Raw genomic sequence first — 15,359 nt, forward strand, 5'->3', positions numbered from 1 at the left:
AGCCACAGAGGCAGCAGAGATGTTAGGGGACTTGGAAGGGAGGTGGAATCAAATCAAAGCCAGTTTGAAGTAAGTCAAGCAGAGGAGCCAATCTAAAAGTGCTCTGCAGATCTCAGCTGAATGAAAGAGATGGGATCTGAATGGCTGGGAACAGAAGCCATCTTGAAGAAGATTTGTGTTTAACTGTGATGTTTAATATCCCTTTGCAAGGCAAAACAGTAGCAATCAATGTGAAAGTAAGGGAGCAGCTGCTGCTTCCCAAATACTGTCAACAAGACAGAAAATGTGCGAGGTGTTGTGAATAATGGCTGTAATTAAAGCACTGCAACAATTCTGGTAGGATAAGCAGGGCTCCCAGGGTTATGATGATCAAGTTCAGTCTCCAAAGCACTGCCTCTGTGTGTGTGTGTGTGTGTGTGTGTGTGTCCATGTGTGCAAGTGCACTTAAGTATACACATATGTACACATATGTCTATGCACAGAAATGTGGAGAGTTGAAAGAAAAGAAAGACAGAATCTGGAGAAAGTATCTTGGAGAGGAAGGTGAGATGGATGAGACTTGATGTTAGGGGATGAGAAGAGAAGAGGAAAGGGAGAAGATGAAGAAGAGAGAAAGAAAGAAGAAGAGTTGATTTCATGTTCTGTGGGTCAAGGGTCAGCAACCTACCTTACCTGACCACCTATATAAAGTAGGTCTACATACATACACACATACACACACACACACACACAGAGGTAATCATTTTCACTACATACAATTCCTTACAATAATCCCCTCCCTCTCTCTCTGTTTCTTACTTGTTTACTGCTTTCTTTATCTCTTTGTACATCTCATGAGGGCAATGACCACATGTGCCCCATTTACAACTTGGTAGTAGTCAGTTTAGGCTAAGTGCAGCTTGTGGGATCTTAGTTCCCTGACCAGGGATTGAACTCATGCCCTTGGCAATGAAAGTGTGTGGAGTTTCTAACCACCAGACTGCCAGGGAATTCCCTGAGTGCTCTACTTTTGATAGTTCTTTAAAACAGGTTAAGCTAAGAAATCCATAGCCCTGAGCAGACAGAAATATATTCCCATATTTATGTTTTACCTAAGCTGGAAACTCCGGCCTTACCTCTAGATTGTCCACTTTTGCTGCTACTTCCTTCATTCTTATTCCTTTTCATCATTTGCCTGCACTGTTCTGAATTACCTTACCTCTCTTTTCTGCTGCCATTCACCAGTCTCTTACCTCCCAGTCCATCTTTTACATTGCCGCCCCAATGGCTTACCTTCCTAAAACTAAGGCTAGACTCCCCTCATGCCACATTTAAAACCATAAGTGGCTCCCCATTTCTTATAATCCAAGCCACTATGGACAGCATTTTTTCTCATAATTTTTTAAATCTTGTGTGTGTGTGTGTGTGCGTGTGTGTGTGTGTGTGTGTGTGTGTGTGTATTAGCGCTTCTCTGGTGGCTCAGATGGTAGAAAATCTGTCTGCAATGCAGGAGACCAGGGCTCGATCCTCTGTAGAAGGGAACCCACTCCAGTATTCTTACCTGGAAAATCCCATGGACAGAGGAGCCTGGCAGGCTACAGTCCATGGGGTCACAAAGAGTCAGACACAACCGAGCAACTAACACACACACACACACACACACACACACACACACACACACTGCAGTAACAAACGGTTCCCCAAACAAAGACTTATTTCTTGTTCATATTTATTATATGTTGGCCATGGGTTGGTAACGGCTGTGCTCCATGTGTCTTCACTCTGGGACCCAGGTTCACAGAGTGGCCCCTATCTGGGATACTGATATTCCCATAGCAGACAGAAGACAGACCAAAGAGTTATCATGCTATGGCTCTGAAAGCTTCTGATTGGAAATGGCATAGTCACTACTGCTGAGTTGAACAAGATGGGCAAGTTTATAATATATATGTCACTCAGGCATGGGTGACAATAAATTTAGACAGTAATACATTCTGCTGCATCACTGCATTCTCAGCACCTAGTGCAATTCTTGGAGCCAAGTAGATCATCCAATCAATGGTTCCCTGTGGTCCTTAGCTATTGGGAGTTTTTGTTCTAATGTGTGATGTGAGATTGGCCATAAGAACTTCCTCCTGGTTTGTATTATATGATATAGAAGAGCAATATTTTCTCAGGCTTATGTAATGTGTAAACAAAAGCATATTCAGAAAAAATTGCTCTTTTTATTGCTTTGTAGCACACAAGTCAAGTGAAAACCATGTGCTTTTTTTTGCAAAGGCAGCTTCAAAAAGAGTCCCATAGCTCCCTTTTAAACAGACTGCTTTCTTCAAATTCCTTCAAAGCAAAATTTCAAAACCACCAATAGGTAGGGAAATGGAGTGATAGGTCAGCAGGGTGGGGGCTTCAGAGTTTTCCAAACAATTCAGGGAGATGAAGGTATCATTATTCTTTCAAAGTCTAAACCTTAGAACAGTCTTTGGGGGAAACACTGAACTATGAGTTATCTGATAGGCATGCCAAGCTCATGTCCAAAGCCAAACTTCTGATATTCCTCTTCCCCTCAAAGCTGTTCCACCTTAAGCCTTTCCCATTTTGTTAAATAATAACTCCCTCTTTCCAGTTGCTCAAGCCAAATTGTTTGGAGTTGTCCTTGAATATTCTCTCTGTTGCTGTCTCTCTTTCATACCCCACATCCAATTCATCAGCAAATACTGTCAGTTCTGTCTTCAAAATATATCCAGAATCTGATCATTTTCTATCATTTCCACTATTATCACCTTGATCTAAAGCATCATCATCTCTTAGCTGGATTATTGCACAACCTCCTCTATCTGTCAGCCATTGCCAAACAATCCCCAAATATTAATTGCTTACAACATTTATTTTGCTTGTTTATGGGTCTGTGGGTTGGCTGGGATGGCTCTGCTTCAGGCTGAGAGTCAAGTTCATATCCTCTTCATGTATCTCTTTATTCTAGGACCAGCAGTCAGCTGGGGCGTGTTCTCCTCACAGCAGATGGCAGGTGAACAAGAGGCCAAGCTAAATCAGGCAAGCACATTTAAAATCTCTGCTAGCATCCTGTCCATTGACATTCCACTGGACATCACAAGTCATGTGGCCATGTTCAGCAGGCAACGTGGTGGTGAAATATAGTCTACTTGCTCTAGAAGGAAGTATTTCAAAGTCATTTGATGAGGGGATGCATAAAAATTCTGTAACAGGAAGGGAGTGAAAAATTCAGAACATTAATCGAATCTGCCATGCCTCCTAGCTGTTCTCTTTGCTTCTTTTTCTTCCTAGAGTCTATTCTCAATGTAACTCCCTTCCTCACCTCTCTCTGGTCTTTGCTCAGATGTCACTTTCTCTGAGAGGCCTTGCCTATGCACACTGTTTCAAATTGTCACCCCCGCCCCAAACTGTCCCAGCATCTCTACCTCCCTTTCCTATTTCATTTTTCTCTAATAGCATTCAATACCTAACTTATTGTGCATCTTACCTATTTCATTCATTGTCTGTTTCATTTCAATAGAATGTAGGCTCCCCAAGAGCAGGTATTTTGGTCTGTTGTATTCACTGTTCTATCTTGGGTGCCTAGAGCAGTGCTTGGTGAAGTCACTTCAGTCATGTCCGACTCTGTGCGAATCCATGGACTATAGCCCATCGGCGAGGCTTCTTTGTCCTTGGAATTCTCCAGGCAAGAATACTGGAGTGGGTTGCCATGCCCTCCTCCAGGGGATTTTCTTGACCCAGGGATTGAACCCTTGTCTCTGGCATCTACCTTCATTGGCAGGGGCATTCTTAACCACTAGTGCCACCTGGGAAGCCTGCCTGGCACATAATAACCCTCAATAAATATTGCATGAATGAATGAACTATCAGTGGCAAGAACAAGAAGCCAGCTAAGCCAAGAGTGGGAAATGGTTGGGTATGGCAGTGGAATGTGACACTTTATGCCAAGACCCTGCCAATTTTGAGGAGGGGAAAGGAGATAATAAAAGCACCTTTGGGAGAGGGGAGGTAATAAACTATCACTTTATTCATGTCCATTTGGGGGCTATAGGCGGTGAGGTGATATAACTCACAAATACTTTCCATACCCTTCTGCTACCTCCTTCTTCTCTGCTCCCTACTCACCGGCAGAGAAGCAGAACCAAGATTACAAACTCTTGTTTCCTGAGTTTCTCTCATCCATTCTCCTCCCTTGGCATCACACAGCCAGGAATCTTCAGCAGCTGAAACTTTACTTAAAGCAATGAGGTCTGCCAGGCTGGCTGGTTTTCCCTGTGTGAGTCCCAGTGGGTTACTGCCTCAGAATAGAACTTCATTTGAGAAGCCCACTGTTTTCTGTCATAGGAAAAAACAAGGGATTCCGTGCAGGTAGAACACAGGGTCAGCTGTATAATCATAGTCCTCTAAGTCACTGGGAACAGGGAGAGTTGGCTGAGCCACTGGAAAAGGCATTAAAACCTTTGATGGGATCCAGGCCTGGGAATGATTCCAGTACTCACTAAGCATCTTGAAGTGGGGCCAACCGATGCAGAGTATTGGTCAAAATATCTGCAATTTTTGGCTTTTTAATTAAGTTTTTGTGTGTATACATACAAACATATGAGGTAACAAATTAACATGTATATAGAAAACATAATATAAATGGTGTATATATAAACAATGGGGTAGTCCCTAAAGATGGCCACTATAATTACTTCTTTTCAAGCACCAGCACACCACTCCAGTCATCAGAGTGAAGATGATCTTGGAGGTGGTCTGATCTCATGTCTTATTTGACTAATAGAATGTGGTTTAAGCAACACCGTGCCCAGTTCTAGGTCTAGCTTTTTCAGAGTTCTCAAGGCATCTGAATTTTCTTAGGGGCAGCCAGCTACCATGTGAAAGTGTTAGTCACTCAATCATGTCCAACTCTTTGTAATCCCATGGACTGTAGCCAGCCAGGCTCATCTGTCCAGGGGATTCTCCAGGCAAGAATACTGGAGTGGGTAGCCATTCCCTTCTCCAGGGGATCTTCCCAACCCAGGGATAGAATCAAGATCTCCTGTATTGCAGGCAGAATCTTTACCACTGAGCCACCAGGTAGCCCAGCTACCATGTAAGAAGTCTGACTGTTCTGACCACCATGCTGTGAGGAAGCCCAAGCTAGCCACATGGAAAGGCCATGTAGAGGATAATCCAGGAACTCAATGGACAGTGAGAACTGAGGCCCCAGATATGGGAGCCCAGTCAAGCCATCCTGACCAATTCCCATTTGTTTTAGCCATACCAGCTGAGGCTCCAGAGATCATGGAACACAGACAAGTCATCCATTGTGTGTTGGGATTCTTTACCCACAGAATCACAAGCAAGGAAAATGATGGTTGTTCTCAGCCATTAAGTTGGAGGGTGATTCTGTAACAATGGAAAAGAGAAACAGCAAAATGAGTGCAGTGAGAGGTATAGTGTAGTGTCAAGCCTGTGGAGCCTGGTTAAAGGCTGGTTAAAGGTACCAACTGCATGACCTTAGGCAGGTCACTGAACCTCTCTGTACTTCAGTTTCTTTTCCTCTAAACCAGGGTTAATATCTCAGTTCGCAGTTGTGATGACTGAGTTCATTCACGTAAAGCCATTTGAACTGTGCCTGGCACATAATAAGTGCTAGCTAGGGCTTCCCATGTGGCTCAGTGGTAAAGGATCTGCCTGCCAATGCAGGAGACACAGGAGACATGGGTTTGATCCCTGGGTCAGGAAGATCCCCTGGAGAAGGAAATGGCAACCCACTCCAGTATTCTTGCCTAGAAAATCCCATAGACAGAGGAGTCTGATGGGCTACAGTCCATGTGGTCACAAAACAGTCAGACATGACTTAGCAACTAAACAACAAGTGTTAGCTGTCTTTGTGATGATGATAATGATGATAATGCATAATTTGCCTTATTGGTCAACTTGTTTCATTCATATTTAACTCTTTTGCATCTCTGGGGCCCCTAAGAAACAAAAAGAAGCCACATAGGACAAATAAAGGTACTGTCTCTTTAGCTACCAAAGTAAGGCTTTTGCACATAGTGTGCAGCTGGAATTTGGGGATTTAACTGAAGGCCCCAAATCATTTCTGGCTGACAGGAAAGAATCAGAGGATTGTGTGCACCCCCCTTTTCCCATCCAATTTTCTTCTGTATTTCCATTTTGCGTAGGCAAATGTTCAACTTTGCATTCCTTAAGCACACATCCACAGGCTGTCATGGGAGCAGAGGGGAAAACAGCTCAGAAGCAGGCTAGCAGGCAGGGGGAAACCAGCTTAGAGACAGGCATTATCCTTAGATAATCCGCCAAGTGGATAAATCACAGGAGGAATCAAGGGTTGACTTTGGTAAATTACCACTTCCCAGGCTCTCCCAGTGGCCTAAAAAGGTCACGCGGCCTCTCCCAGTACCAACCACTGCTTGAGAGGAATAGTGTGGGCCCTGCAAGGATTGGCTTCCATATAAAATAAAGTAGACAATAAGTATTTCCACCCTTCTTGTCACTCTCATGGAAATGTAAGCTGCCAAGACTGAGGGGAGGTGGGTGTTACGTGTTCATCTGACTAATCCGTAAATCAGTATGCTGCAGCCTGGGCACAGGTAGTAGGAGGCAAGTTGGAGGAAAGAGCTGGGCCCCGGAACAATGTTGTGCAAGTGGAGGTTGGGGGGTTCCCCAAGAGGCACAGAGGTTATGGCCAGAGCTGCAGTCACTCACAGGAGGAGAATGGGAGTAAAACGTTAAGGGAAGCCAAGTCCTTCCCCTGACTCTTCTGTTCCCTCCTACACCCTGCTTCCACTCCCCTCTGGTTGCTACTCCTCAAACACTAAAATAAAGACCACCCCCCAACCTGGGTCATCTCCCTCCCCATGTATTCAAAACTGCCATTTCTCTGAATTTCTGAGCCCCTTCTAATTGAAGTCCTGAGAGCAAAGCCAGGTCAAAGAAGCAAGAAAGGGACTTCCCTGGCAGTCCTGTGATTAAGAATCCATGTTTCCCCTGCAGGAGGCATGGGTTCGATCCCTGGTCTGGGAACTAAAATCCCACATGCTGTGAAGTGCAGTCAAAAAAAAAAAAGAGGGAGAGAGAGAAGCAAGAAAGAGCTGCCTAAAAAAAAAAAAAAAAAAAAAAAAAAAAAGAAAGAGCTGCCTATGACTGAGGCCTGTGGCAGAGGAGAGGCCATGGAAGCAGGAGAATCCTGGAACCCAGCTGGTTGGGAGTGGTGGACAGGATAGTTTGGGCAGCTGCCTGGCCTCTGGATCCCACCTGGCTTTCCACAGACCACTCTGGGCTCCAGGAAGCTGAGGAGGGGTTGCTGCTAGTAGATGCCAGGCTTGCAGGATGGGAAGGGTGAAGGGGTGGCTCAGGGTGTGCTGGAATGGAAAAAACAAAAACAAAAACAACAGACACACTCTCCCTAGGGGAGCTACCAATTGCTGTGTCGCTTGACTCTGCTTTCCAACAGGGGCACTGTCTGCCCGGCATATGATGTTGCGAGAATCAAAAATAGCTTCTGGTAACTGCGAGAGGATCTGTTTATAGAGCTCCAGCCTTCACACCACCTGTGAGTTACAGCCAACCCAGCCATCTTTTCTAAAGAACAAATTCATTGTTTCTCTGAAGGACCCACTGGCCATAAAAGGCAGATGCTTTTCTGCGCTCCTCCACCCACAGGGCCACCAGCGCCTGCCACCCTGGGTGTGCCCTCAGGCTCTGCTGAGCCCTTCTTCTTGGCCTCCTCTCAGTCAAGTTTACTTATGCTGTGACTTATTCTCTACATGCTCTCTCTTCCTTTTGCTGGAGACTAGCTAAGTGACTTGAACAATGTTAGCCATCCTAAACCCCTTCCAAAATCCTTCTGCTGCAGACCCTCTCCCCTTCGTGTTCCTGGAAACCAGCAGAATAGACTGTCCCTCCCAACTTAACATGCTTTCATTTTGAAAGGGGAAGGCTATGTTCTTTAACCTAAGAAGTGAGTGATAATGTGAATTTCAGGCAGGTAGGCCCCTGGAAAGCTATTTTTGAGGCACAGGGCCTTTCTGTTGGCAAGCTGTCTCACAGATCGGTGCTGGCAGCTACAAACCCTGCCCGTGTCTAAGACCAGCCTTGTGTCCTTAGAGTAGGGGTCAGAGACAGAGACCTAGCGACAGCAGGAGCCAGGTAGGCAACTGAAATAAATCTAGTGGGTGTGGTGCACTAGTTTTTGTGGCAAACTGGAAAGCACATATTCATCTGAATTATGAAATAGCACAAATGAGAGCCTGCCTCTGTGCCTGGCTGAGAAAAGGAAGTGGTGGATCAGAGGTGAATGAGAGAAGGGGCGCATGCTCTGTTCACGCAGGGCAGTCACTCTTCAGCTCTAGCCCTGCGAGGATGCAGGTCAGACTGCGTGCCTAGAGTTGGCAGAGCTTCTGCATTTTTCAAGAGAAACTAAAAGAGCTGATGTTTTAAAAACGCAAAATCTCCTTGTTTTTTTTTATAAATACTTTCAAATTGCAAAAAAATTATCCTGAAATATTGAGCATGCTGAGCAAAAATATGTCTTTGGGATGCATTCAGTCTCCTGGCCATCTCTCCTGGATGCTGTACCAGTATATGACCCCAGGTGTTGAATCAGTCCAGAATATTTAAGCTTGGGTGACCTTTGGCCTTGAGACAGGAAGGCGACAGGGTATAACCTTTGAAAGAATAGACACAACCTGAAGACACAACATAAACTGGTTAGAACCAACTAGGTCCAAGATGGCTGGTGGGCCAACTTCCACTAGACGTTGAACCTCAGTTCATTGTAACACATCAGCAAGCTAAATGACATACCAACAGATGGCATGACAGTTTCCAAGGTCAACCGCAAAGGTCAAAAAGTGGGTAGTAGCCCAATTCCTGGAAATCCCCACCCTTTCTCCTAAATAGCTGGAACACTCCTCCCACTCATTAGCCTATGAAATCACCCACTCCTATAAAAACTGACAACACCATACCCTGGTGCCTCTTGCCTTCTGAGATGGCCCACAATCTGTCTGTGGAGTGTGTATCTCCCTGAATAAACCTGATTTCTCTTTACTATGGTGCTCTCTTGAATTCTTTCCTGCACAAAGCCAAGAACCCACCCTTGGCAGCCATCCCAGGGATTCTCCTGAGACCTGGGATGTGACCAACCTCTCCCAGCTCACTTTCTTCCCTGCAACAGGCCTGGCACTGATTATATGTTCATGAAAAAGAAGGAGAGACAGAAAAAAAACCAACCTAAAGATAACTTTATCTCTTTAAAAAAATCTCACAAAAGGTGTTTAGATAAGGCTCACAAATGGAAGTGTCCTGAAATTTAGCTGGTAACTTGAATTCAGTCACTATTCAATTATCTATGGGAGAGGACTGCCTCCTCTAGGGATTAGTCATGGGAATTGTAAAGCCTGTGTCCCTTTCCTGTGACATTCAGTGACATCCCTGGGCACCGCCTGCTATTCCCCACAAAAATTAGGAAAGCAAATCTGCAAAAATGATAATCCCAGAATCCATTCCCCCAATTCCACATCCTTGTGAATCTCTGGTAAAAGGCATAAGAAGGAATCCACTGCAGGCTTTAGCTTCATCTAATTAGTAGAAGTTGAAAAGAGGAATTTGCTTGGGGCTACCCATGCAAATTTCTTGCCTAAAGTCTTCTCAAGTAATCCGTAAACACAAATAGTATCCATGGGGCAAAAATTCCTTCCTCTCCTCCATTTGCTTTCTTTCTTTTTTTATTCCTTTCATCATTAGACATTATTTATAGAATAAGGTCTATGCTCTGGACACTGTGCTTGTCACTGAATATAGAAAATCAGACAGCTGCAACCACTGTCCTCTGGAGCTAGTGGAAGCTTGTGCAAATGGGGAGGAGGGAATTTACCTGTGATACATGCCTAGGCCTATGGAAGCTTCTCAGTATATACCTGTGGTCATCTCACCATATTTTGAAGCCATAGCACCATATTATGCTGTGTAGAGAAAACACATGGATTTTGAAATCTAACAAGCTTCTCTTTGAATCTTGGTTCTGCCTCTTCCTAGATGTGTCACCTTGGACAAGCTATGCTCCAGTTGCTTCATCTGTAAAATGGGTGCAATAGTGGTACTTAGTTTATCATATTATGTACACACAAAACACTAGATTTGCTCCTTTCATCCCTCATAATTTGAAAGTAAAGCCATTGGTCCTCCATTCAGAATGTGCACATTTGGACAATTTCTTAGTGGTGGAGATGGGTAATGCTGATCCATTTATCCTTTTTAATTTCTCTTTGCCATCCTTCATGCTGGCCTGGGTTGCAGTTAGTAAAAAGTCCAGGAATCCTGGCCAGTGGTGTGCAGAAGTCAACTTGCATCAGCTTGTAAGAGCAGTTTGGGCATGTTTCCCCACTCTCTGTTTGGAGACATTTCACTGATTGCTTCAAATGGGCCATGTGGGAATATTTACACCACAGAAATTGGCAAACATTGTAAATCACAGTTCACCCTGCAAAGAGATGGTTGGTAAGCATTTACCTCCATTCCACTGTTCAGGACTAGATGGAACCCCCCACTAGGTCATCTGGTCCATCCTCTGCTTTCAGGGCTGGTACTGGGGTGAACAAGCAAGGTGCCTAGGCTGAAACTGTAAGGTGTCACTTTCTTAAGGTTATGGAAAATCAGGCTTGGGGTTTGAGAGTGAGTGCTTTCTTAAATATGCCTTGGGCACCTTGCTTGTTTCATCCTAGTCCCCACTCTGCTTTGTTTCCATACAATGATGCTTTCAATCAGTATTTATTGATCATCCACTATTTGCCAAGTTCTTGTCTAGAAACAAACAGCATCTTTGGCTTTATGGAGCTTCAATTGTAGTGGGGAAGGGCAGGAATAAACACAATAAATAATCAAACATAATATGTTAGATAGTGTGAAGTGCAAAGACAAAAATAAAAGAAGCAAGGAAGGGGATATAGGAAATATTTTGGGTGAGTTACAATTTTAGATAGCGGGGTCAGGGTAGAACCTCACTGAAAAGTAACCTTTGAATAGAGACCTAAAGAGAGTAAACAACTTAAGACTAATGGCTTCGTCCATAGTTTGAAAGCTCTCTAGGCAAAGAGAATTCACAGGCTCGTACATTGATCCATTTATCCAACACTTTGATTGAATGTCTGGTGCCCAGTGTTGCACATAATAGCTAATACTTATCTGTGTGCTCACCCTAGGCACTGTTCTATGCATTTTACAAGTATTAACTTTTTCTCATCATAACAACTCCAGGAGGTAAGTACTACTAATATCGCCATTTACAGATAAGGAAATTGAGACACAGGTATGGGGGTAACCAAAACATGCTACCTATTCCCCCAAAGCTCTCACTCTGATGAAGAATATAGATATTTAAATAATTATAATGTAGTTTGATTGAAGGAAGGACAAGATGTTATGGGAACATAGAAGGGCCCTATTTCAGCCTTGAGAAGCTGGGGGTGGTAACCAAGAAAGATTTCTCAGAGGAAGCGATTGTGTTGCAATGAGGAATATTAATAAAATAAGCAATTTCCTATCAAATTCATCGTAGGAGTGTTGTGGAGAATTCCATCCAATTCATCTTGCAGTATCTCTTTTTTTGAGAATCCTTGGAGGATGTTTCTCTCATATCTGAGGGGAAAAAAATGAGCTTCTTTTTAAAATGAAGGGGGTAGGTATTTTTTTTAACTTATGGAAACTAAGAATCCTGTAACTAATCAAGTTTCTATCCTTGCCTTTGCTGCTAGCAAGCTTAGAAATAAATTTGTGGCCCACATCTTCAGAAACAGAGAGTCTTTTAACAAGCACTTTTTTTCCAGGTGAATCTTGCCTCACTGGGTTTTTGTTTCTTTTGATAATTCTAATTTTCTTTTGGCTTTGCTTTTAGCATTTCTTTGTTTTTCTTGTTTTCACTATGAAAGCCATCTCAAATAATTTTCAGAATAAAGTGGAATATAAAAAGTAGAGTAATCATAAGAGACAATGACATGAAGTGAGTCTTAAAGGATGGGCTTATAGGATGGACAGAGAAAAAAGGATAGGGTTGGCAGCAGGAGCAGAGAAACCAAAGCATGAGAATTAATGGTGTGCACTGGGGAGACTGAGATGGACAAGAGAGGGGGTCCAAGGAGAACTTCTGGAATCAGACAAACTTGGGTAGGAGTCTCAACGCTACAACTTTTATGAGTTTTTAAAAAATTTTTTATTGAAGTATAGTTGATTTACAATGTCATGTTAATCCCTGCAGTACAGCAAAGTAATTCAGTTATACATAGATACACATTTAAAAAATATTTTTTACTATATGGTTTATCATAGGGTACTGAACATAGTTCTCTGTGCTATACAATAGGACATGGCTGTTTATCCATTCTATATACAATAGTTTACATCTGCTAACCCTCCTGCCCATCCTCCCCCATTTCTCTTCCCCTTGGCAACCACAAGTCTGTTCTCTATGTCCATAAATCCATTTCTGTTTCATAAATGAGTTCATTTGCATTATATTTTAGATTCCATGTATAAGTGATAGTGTGTGTATTTGTCTTTCTCTTTCTGAGTTACTTCATGTAAGTATGATTGATAATCTCTAGGTCCATCCATGTTGCTGTTAATGGTGTTATTTCATTCTTTTTTATGGCTGGGTAATATTCCATTGTGTATATATACCATATCTTCTTTATCCCTTCATCTAAACGTTGGTGGACATTTAGGTTGTTTCTATGTCTTGGCTATTGTAAATAGTGTTGCTATGAACATAATAAGGGTGCACATATCTTTTTTTTTTCATTTATTTTTATTAGTTGGAGTCTAATTACTTTACAATATTGTAGTGGGTTTTGTCATACGTTGACATGAATCAGCCATGGATTTACATGTATTCCCCATCCCGATCCCCCCTCCCACCTCACTTTCCACCCGATTCCTCTGGGTTTTCCCAGTGCACCAGGCCCGAGCACTTGTCTCATGCATCCCACCTGGGCTGGTGATCTGTTTCACCATAGATAATATACATGCTGTTCTCTCGAAACATCCCACCCTCACCTTCTCCCACAGAGTCCAAAAGTCTGTTCTGTACATCTGTGTCTCTTTTTCTGTTTTGCATATAGGGTTATCATTACCATCTTTCTAAATTCCATATATATGTGTCAGTATGCTGTAATGTTCTTTATCTTTCTGGCTTACTTCACTCTGTATAATGGGCTCCAGTTTCATCCATCTCATTAGAACTGATTCAAATGAATTCTTTTTAACGGCTGAGTAATATTCCATGGTGTATATGTACCACAGCTTCCTCATCCATTCGTCTGCTGATGGGCATCCAGGTTGCTTCTATGTCCTGGCTATTATAAACAGTGCTGCGATGAACATTGGGGTGCACGTGTCTCTTTCAGATCTGGTTTCCTCAGTGTGTATGCCCAGAAGTGGTATTTTATGAGTTTTATTTAATGTAGCTGAGCCTTGGTTTCTTATCTATAAAATGAGAACAAGCTATATGCATCTGATAGAGTTGTTGTGAGAGCTAGATTCATTCAGGAATGAAGAAATATTTACTGAGGGCCCCCCATCGGCCAGGCACTTGGCTGGACAGTGTGGGTACAAGGGTAAATCCATGACAATGGTGGCCTTGCTCCTCATGGAGCTGACAGTCAACTGGTAATGAAGCCTATGCTTAACACATGGCAAGTGCTCAACAAATGACCTAAATAATCATATAAATAACAAATAATTACAACAGGCTAGATAGTCTTGCATGTTCAGGGCATGAGAATTATGGGAATTCTTGTCTGAGCTGCAGTGCAGAGGAAAGGGATAGGAAGATGATGAAGCTGGAAAAATATAAAGAGGACAGAGATCTTGAAAGGCTTTGTATATGATTCTATGGAGTTTGGAGTCATATAGAGTTTTTAAGTGTGTATGTGTTTTGTGTGTGGCGGGAGTGGGAGGAGGAATCAATTTAGAGTCACTCTATAGAAAACAAAATTACAGTTACCAAAGGGGAAAGGCAGGGGAGAGGAATAAATTAGGAATATGGGATTAACAGATACACACCTCTGTATACAATAAACAACAAGGATTTACTGTATAGCACAGGGAACTATATTCAATATCTTGTAATAACCTATAATGGATAATAACCTGAAATATATATATATATATATGTATGTATGTATGTATAACTGAATCACTTTGCTGTACACCTGGAACTTTGTAAATCAAATATACTTCGATAAAAAAATTTTGCATCACTAAGTTCTTATGTCTAAGTCAAATCTCTTCCTGCAGTTTTTGCGTACATTTCTATCCTCTTCCTCCTTCTTCTCCTCCTCCTCCTCTTCCTCTTACTACTCCTACCATTACTACTAGCTTTCACTTCTTAAATGATTACTCTGCCAGGCACTGGTGCTATGTTTTTAATCTGTATTTAGTGGTAATTAAAGTAAGTAGTGGTATAAATGAACCTTCAAGTTGCGAACTTTCAAAGATGTGAATGTGTGTTCAAATGTCCAATCACCTGTTAGTCTATGTGTCTGGTGTACATTGTCGTGTGAGTGCGTCCTCAACGAGTGGTTGTGCTTTTGTGTACTTTACAGTACTGTATAGGGTACAGTACCTTTATTTCAAGCCCAGGATGTCTGGAAGCAAATGTAAAAGCAGTGGTGACGTAGCTGGTATTGCTAAAAGGAACCAAGTGATAATGATGGAAACAAAAGCGAAAATAATTGAGAGAGTGGAGTGAAGTGAAAAGATGGAGGAGAAGAGAGAAAGGACGGAGGGAGACAAGAGGAAGAAGTAACTGAAAAACCAAAAAGATTCATGATGCAGGAAATGGCAAGATTTTCTTTATTTAAGGAGGCACTGTTAGTTTTGAGGCACAGGACCCAAACCTAGAAGAGTACAGGTAGGTTGCAGCAGACACTCAGAATGCAATCCAGTGCCACCATGTCACCATGTCACCTATGACAAGAAAGAAAGAGCTATTACCCAGACATCACTGGATTATTTTTTCAAGAGGGTAGAATCCAGCAAGGAACCAGAACCTGTGCCATCAAAGTCAGATGTGAGTGAAATTGTAGCTTGCCCTCTGTCTCCTATTGCTGACGATCCTTTAGCTCTACCATCCCCCACCCCCTCCATCCTCCAGTCAGTATCTCGTCTTGCCTGTTCACTCAATGCCAGCCCCTGTATGCCAACCGTTGTACTGTACTACTGTATTTTCCAAGGGACTGAGCTGTAAGATTAAAAATGTTTTCTTTATTTTTTTGTCCTTGTTTTTTATGTATTACTTGTGTGAAAAGTATTGTAAACCTATACTATATAGTACAGTACTATATAGCCAACTGTGTTAG

The sequence above is a fragment of the Cervus canadensis genome, chromosome X (genome assembly GCF_019320065.1).
Source record: "Cervus canadensis isolate Bull #8, Minnesota chromosome X, ASM1932006v1, whole genome shotgun sequence".
In the NCBI taxonomy this organism is placed as follows: Eukaryota; Metazoa; Chordata; class Mammalia; order Artiodactyla; family Cervidae; genus Cervus; species Cervus canadensis.